Below are 7,941 nucleotides of genomic sequence, written 5' to 3' on the forward strand. Positions count from 1 at the left end.
AACTCCCTAGTGGAAGAGGTCAATATGACTGAGAGTCTCAAATCAGAGCTAGAGGACATTTTTAAAGATGTTCAGCCTGATCTGGAGGATTCAGAGGAATTGAAAGAGCCTCTGAAACTTCCTCAGGAAGAGGAAAAACCTCCTAAACCCGAGCTCAAACCATTACCACCATCCCTGAGATATGCATTTTTGGGAGAAGGTGACACTTTTCCGGTGATCATAAGCTCTGCTTTAAATCCCCTGGAAGAGGAAGCGCTACTTCAAGTGCTAAGGACACACAAGACAGCTCTTGGGTGGTCCATAAGTGACCTTAAAGGCATCAGCCCAGTAAGATGCATGCACAAGATCCTATTGGAGGATGATGCTAAGCCAGTGGTTCAACCACAGAGGCGGCTAAATCCAGCCATGAAGGAAGTGGTGCAGAAAGAGGTCACTAAGTTACTAGAGGCTGGGATTATTTATCCTATTTCTGATAGCCCCTGGCTGAGTCCTGTCCATGTTGTCCCTAAGAAGGGAGGTATGACAGTGGTTCATAATGAAAAAAACGAACTGGTTCCTACAAGAACAGTTACAGGGTGGCGTATGTGTATTGATTACAGAAGGCTCAATATAGCCACCAGGAAGGATCACTTCTCTTTACCATTCATAGACCAGATGCTAGAAAGACTAGCAGGTCATGAATACTACTGCTTTTTAGATGGCTATTCAGGTTATAACCACATTGCAGTAGATCCTCAGGACCAAGAGAAAACAGCATTCACATGTCCATCTGGAGTATTTGCATACAGAAGAATGCCTTTTGGTTTGTGCAATGCACCTGCAACCTTTCAGAGGTGCATGCTCTCTATCTTCTCTGATATGGTAGAGAAATTTTTTGAAGTCTTCATGGATGACTTCTCAGTATTTGGAGACTCATTTAGCTCATGTCTTAACCATCTAGCACTTGTTTTGAAAAGATGCCAAGAGACTAACCTGGTTCTAAATTGGGAAAAATGTCACTTTATGGTGACTGAAGGAATTGTCCTTGGGCATAAAATTTCGAACAAGGGAATAGAGGTGGATCAAGCTAAGGTAGAGGTAATTGAAAAATTACCACCACCCACCAATGTTAAGGCAATCAGAAGCTTTCTGGAGCATGCAGAATTCTATAGGAGGTTTATAAAAGATTTTTCAAAAATTTCAAAACCTCTGAGCAATCTACTAGCTGCTGACACGCCATTTATGTTTGACACAGAGTGTCTGCAGGCGTTTGAAATTCTAAAAGCTAAGCTGGTCACATCACCAGTTATTTCTGCACCAGACTGGACATTACCATTTGAACTAATGTGTGATGCCAGTGACCATGCCATTGGTGCAGTACTGGGACAGAGGCATAACAAGCTTCTGCATGTCATTCATTATGCTAGCCGCATTTTAAATAATGCCCAGAAAAATTACACAACTACAGAAAAAGAGCTGCTTGCAGTGGTTTATGCCATTGACAAGTTTAGATCATACTTAGTAGGATCAAAAGTGATTGTGTACACTGACCATGCTGCTCTTAAATATCTACCAGAAACAGGCTACATTTGGGCATTTAACGCCAGAAACAAGCAGCAGTCTGGCGTTAAACGCCAGGATGGCATAGCAAGGGCGTTTTACATGCCTAATTGGAGCAGGGATGTTAAGTCCTCGACCCCACAGGATCTCCACCTACCTCACCATTCCAATTCAAACCATTTCCCTCCCATACCCACCCATTCACACTTCTCCTTCTACTCCCTTCTATCTTGTTGTGCTCGAGGACGAGCAAACCTTTTAAGTTTGGTATGAAAAAAAGCGTTGCTTTTTATTTTTCCATAACCATTTGTGGCACCTAGGCCGGAGAGACCTCTAGAAAGAGGAAAAGGAAGGCAGTTGCTTCCACCTCCGAGTCATGAGAGATGGAGAGGTTCATCTCAAGGGTCCATAGTTCAGTGGTAGAGCATTTGACTGCAGATCAAAGAGCTATGGGGGAGGAGCAACAAAGACAAGGAAGAAACATAGAGGAGCTCAAGAGCACCATTGGTTCTTCAAGAAGAGGAAAATGCCACCCTCATTAAGGTGGACCCATTCCTTAATCTCCTTGTTCTTATTTTCCTGTTTTTTGTTTACTATGCTTCATGTTTAATTATGTTTGTGTCTTTACTATATGATCACTAGTATCTAAGTGTCTATGTCTCAAAGATATGAATGTCCTATGAATCCATCACCTTTCTTAAATGAAAATTGTTTTCTGAAAAAGAAAAAGAAGTACATGAATTTCGAATTTTAAAATAGTTTAATTATTTTGATGTGGTGGCAATACTTTTTGTTTTCTGAATGAATGCTTGAACAGTGCATATGTCTTTTGAATTTGTTGTTTATGAATGTTAAAATTGTTGGCTCTTGAAGGAATGATGAAAAAGGAGAAATGTTATTTGATAATCTGAAAAATCATAATAATGATTCTTGAAGCAAGAAAAAGCAGTGAAGAACAAAGCTTGCAGAAAAAAAAATGCGAAAAAAAAAGAGAGCAAGAAAAAGAAAAAAGCAAGCAGAAAAAGCCAAAAGCTCTTTAAACCAAAAGGCAAGGGTAATAAATAGGATCCAAGGCTTTGAGAATCAGTGGATAGGAGGGCCTAAAGGAATAAAATCCTGGCCTAAGCGGCTAAACCAAGCTGTCCCTAACCATGTGCTTGTGGCGTGAAGGTGTCAAGTGAAAACTTGAGACTGAGCGGTTAAAGTCGAGGTCCAAAGAAAAAATAGAGTGTGCTTAAGAACCCTGGACACCTCTAATTGGGGACTTTAGCAAAGCTGAGTCACAACCTGAAAAGGTTCACCCAGTTATGTGTCTGTGGCATGTATGTATTCGGTGGTAATACTGGAAAACAGAGTGCTTAGGGCCACGGCTAAGACTCATAAAGTAGCTGTGTTCAAGAATCAACATACTGAACTAGGAGAATCAATAACACTATCTGAATTCTGAGTTCCTATAGATACCAATCATTCTGAACTTCAAAGGATAAAGTGAGATGCCAAAACTGTTCAGAAGCAAAAAGCTAATAGCCCCGCTCATCTAACTAAGACTGATCTTCATAGATATTTTTGAAATTCATTGTATATTCTCTTCTTTTTATCCTACTTTGTTTTTAGTTGCTTGTGGACAAGCAACAATTTAAGTTTGGTGTTGTGATGAGCGGATAATTTATACGCTTTTTGGCATTGTTTTTAGGTAGTTTTTAATATGTTTTAGTCACTTTTTATTATATTTTTATTAGTTTTTAAATAAAAATCACATTTTTGGACTTTAATATGAGTTTTTGTATTTTTCTGTAATTTCAGGTATTTTCTGGCTAAAATTGAGGGAGCTGAGCAAAAATCTGATTCAGGCTGAAAAAGGACTGATGATGTTGTTGGATTCTGACCTCTCTGCACTCGGAATGGATTTTCTGGAGCTACAGAAGTCCAATTGGCGCGCTTCCAATTGGGTTGGAAAGTAGACATCCAGGGCTTTCCATCAATATATAATAATCTATACTTTTCTCAAGGATAGATGACGTAAACTGGCGTTTAACGCCAGTTCTATGTTGTAGTCTGGCGTTCAGCGCCAGAAACAAGTTACAAGTTGGAGTTCAACACCAGAAATAGGTTACAACCTGGCGTTCAACTCCAGAAACAGCCCAGGCACGTGAGAAGCTTAAGTCTCAGCCCCAGCACACACCAAGTGGGCCCCAGAAGTGGATTTTTGCACTATCCATCTTAGTTTACTCATTTTTTGTAAACCTAGGTTACTAGTTTAGTATTTAAACAACTTTTAGAGACTTATTTTGTACCTCATGACATTTTTAGATTTGAACTTTGTACTCTTTGACGGCATGAGTCTCTAAACTCCATTGTTGGGGGTGAGGAGCTCTGCAGCGTCTTGATGAATTAATGCAATTAGCACCTTACATACAGCTTGCCATGGAAGGAGCCTTGCGTGTGTGGAGAGGAGTACAAGAGAAAAGCTGAAATAAAGAGGACAAAGCATCTCCAAAACCCCCAACATATTCTCCATTATTGAGTAACAAGTATTTATTTTATGCCCCTTGACTCTTACAATTAAAACTAAGAATTATTATTGATATTATATCCTGACTAAGAGTTACAAGATAACCATAGCTTGCTTCAAGCCAACAATCTCCGTGGGATTCGACCCTTACTCACGTAAGGTATTACTTGGACGACCCAGTGCACTTGCTGGTTAGTTGTGCAGAATTACATAGTGTGAAGTAATTTTCGTGCACCAATTGGCAACCTTATCTTCCTCAATAACATTACCATAAGGAATTCATCATTGTAACAAAAAGAAAGGGCCAAGACTACCCTTGAAAAGGAGATTTGGGTGATAAATTTTCTAACAACCAACACAAAAGAGGAGAGTTAAAAATGTTATCAGAACCTCAACTATTATCAATACTCATCAATACTCTACAATCGCGGAGCACATAGAGCAAAAATTCAGGAGCTTCCCCACAGATGGCACATCCATCAAACTTTCCATATGTCTTCTAGCACACTACTCATTCATCAATAGTGCCTGATTCACAACAAATCAACAGAAAGATCTCAATCGTTGCGGAACCTCCATCTTCAAATTTTTGAAAAGAGAGAAGCATTGACTCATCCGTAGGATTTAAATAGACAGCACAAGCCGATTTAATTGAAAAGATACCATTTGCAACAGGGAACCAAGCCAAGCAATCAGTGCCTAACTCTGGTTTGAGAAGCTTGATGGATGCAAAAATGGGATACCAATCTTCCCCCAATAGGGTCACAATACGGTCAAAGTGCCAATTACCATCAATCACATACTCATGGACTCGCTCATCTAACATCTCTTTGGTGACTTCCAGTTGAGCAAAATCAACAAGTCTTCGGATACCAGGAATCCATTGGTCAGGCCAAAAGTTAACCTCAGTTCTAGAACCGATTCTCTAAATAAGATTGTTTTCGAAATCTGTCCATACCGAATGGACACCTTGCCAAGCATTTGGTGCGATTCTGAGTTGTTTAATCCTAGGAAGGAGTACTTCTCCACACCCATACTTACTTCACATCACTTTGACCCAAAGCGCTTCCCTATCATGAACAAGCTTCCAATCTAATTTCATCATAATAGCTTTATTCAGAACTCTCGCTGGTGTGAAACCGAGACCCCCTTGAGATTTTGGCGAGCAAATTTTACCCCAACTTAGGAAATGAGGTTTATTAACCAGATTGGCTCCTCCCCAGATAAATTTACGGTAAATACTGTCAATTCTATCACAAACATTCAAAAGAAGTTTCATAGTTTGCATAACATAAGTCAGAATAATGGATAACACAGATTGCGCTAGAGTGATTCTACTTTCCAAAGAAAGATTCTGAGCTCTCCAAAAATTGAGTCAATTCAACATTCTATCGAAAATGAATTGGAAGTCTTTCTTTCGTGCCCTTCCATGGAGCAAAGGAACTCCCAATACTTGCCAAAGTCAGTCGTAAGTCTCATCCCAAGAGCGTTACTAAGGTTACGTTTCCTTTCCAAATGCATATTATCAGAAAAGAAAACACATGACTTAGCAAAATTAACCTTTTGTCCAGAAGAACAGCAAAAAGGTCTAAGATACCCCGCACCACTTGCACCTGCTCTTTGGTTGCTTTCACAAACAAGACAATGTCGTCAGCAAAACAAAGATGAGAAAGATCCGGTCTACCTCTATTAAGATTAACTAATTCTTAAAAATGATGCTCAGCCGACAAAGAAATGATTTGGATAGGCACTCAATACAAAGCACAAATAAATAAGGGGAGATAGAATCCCCTTATCGAATACCTCTAGAGGGTGTAAAAGATGCTAACGGAGTGTCATTCCAAAGAATTTTCATTTTTGCTGAAGGATAGCAGTGATAGATCATATCAACCAGATTCTCTGGAATATTAGCTTCTGAAAAGGTATATCTGATGAACTGCCAATTGAGACGATCATAAGATTTTTCAAGATAAATTTTAATAGCCATAAAACCATCATCCCCCTTCTTAATTCATATAGAATGTAGAACTTCTTGTGCAACTAAGATATTATCAGCGCTTTGCCTCCCTAAAAAGCCGAAACGAAGCTAGATTGCGAGGAACAAACCAGCTTAGGCATAACTTCTTTCAACCTTTGCGGCATAATGTTAGTAATAAGCTTGTATGAGACATTGTAGAACCCGATAGGCCGGAACTGCACTATAATTTTAGGATTATCCACTTTTGGAATAAGGGAAGTAAAATTACTATTCGCTACCTGGACTTTTGATGATTTTGGAACACTCTATCTACCCATCTGATAAGAGAAGTTTTCAACTACTCCCAATCACTTTGATAGAACATAAGTGGCAAACCATCTGTTGGAGCTTTACAAGCACCCATGGAGAAAAGAGCATATCTGATTTCTTCAAGTGATATATCCCTACCCAATTGCTCTTTTTCTTCATTAGCGAGTATAGGGAATAGCCCGGGATCTTTAAGCTTCCCATATTCACTAACATCTATGTATAGAGATTCAGAAAATAACTAAAAGTGAGATCGTTCCGCTACTGATCATCCTCAATTCAACTGTCTTCTTGATTTTTTAGTATACTCACTTTATTCCTTCTTCTCCTAGTCGTGGCTAGTCTATGGAAATAAGAGGTGTTCCGATCACCATAATTAATCCACTTGTACCAAAAACATTGCTTCTAATAGATTTTCTCTTAAATTAATAAAGCTTTCAATTCTTTTCATAGGGACGTTTGCAAATTCTCCAAAAAAATGTTCACTTCAAAAGATAAACTTGTAGAGATTTTCTGGAGCTTAGCTAGAAACTGTGATTTTCTTCTAGCTAAATTTTCAAAGGCATCTGCATTCCAAAATTTAGCAGCAGACATAAACGACAACTCATTTTTTTTAAGAGGATTTATAGCGCTCCAGCTATTAGCTAGCAAATTCTGAAAATCTTCATGAGCCAGCCATGAAGCTAAAAATCTGAAAGGCAGACATTTTTTGGTCTCCCTATATCTAGTAAAATGGAGACATGGTCAGACTTTAGTTTTGATAAATATTTCGTAGCAGCCTAAAAGAATTACTGAGACCATATGCTATTCACCACATATCTATTTAGTCTTCTTTAAATTTTGCCACGTTGCCAAGTGAAGAGCTGCCTATGAAAACCAATATTTTGTAATCCAGAATCTAATAAACAAGCAACAAAACGATAATGATCTCTTGATATATTTGAATTTCCATCAGTATCAGCATTACTTAAGACACAATTAAAATCACTTCTAACACACCATTCTCCTTATACTTGATCCGCTAACTATTTAATATTAGACCATAATTCTGATTGAAGACCCAGATGCAACGAACTGTATACTACAATCAAGAACCAAGACACCTCATTATAAAAAAAGACTTTAAGATGAGTAAATTGCTTATGAAATTTCTAATAATCAACCTTTCAATTATAATCGTTCCACAATATCCAAATTCCACCTGACCCGACAGTTTCCTCGATGCCAAGAAGAAAACCCAATTACGTATACTATTGGAAAGTTGGCACCTTGAATTCCACACAATAATGTTTCAGCATATTCGTATTTAGACCGCATAATGTGTATAATACATTAATATTGAATGACGTAGGAAGTAGATACTGAATTCCATTCCATAAAATGATAAAACAATGTTTCAGCATATTTGTACTTGGAAAACTTTTTTTTTTGTGACTGCTTGGAAAACTTAATAATGTAGAATAATATATATATATATATATATATATATATATATATATATATATATATATTAAAATAATTAATAAAAAAAAAAATTATACAGAAAAAAAAAGTGAAAAGAGAAAAAAAAAATTTTTGCAAAACTCAAAAAATAATATTTCTATAT

Source organism: Arachis ipaensis, chromosome B07, assembly GCF_000816755.2.
Source record: "Arachis ipaensis cultivar K30076 chromosome B07, Araip1.1, whole genome shotgun sequence".
Lineage (NCBI taxonomy): Eukaryota > Viridiplantae > Streptophyta > Magnoliopsida > Fabales > Fabaceae > Arachis > Arachis ipaensis.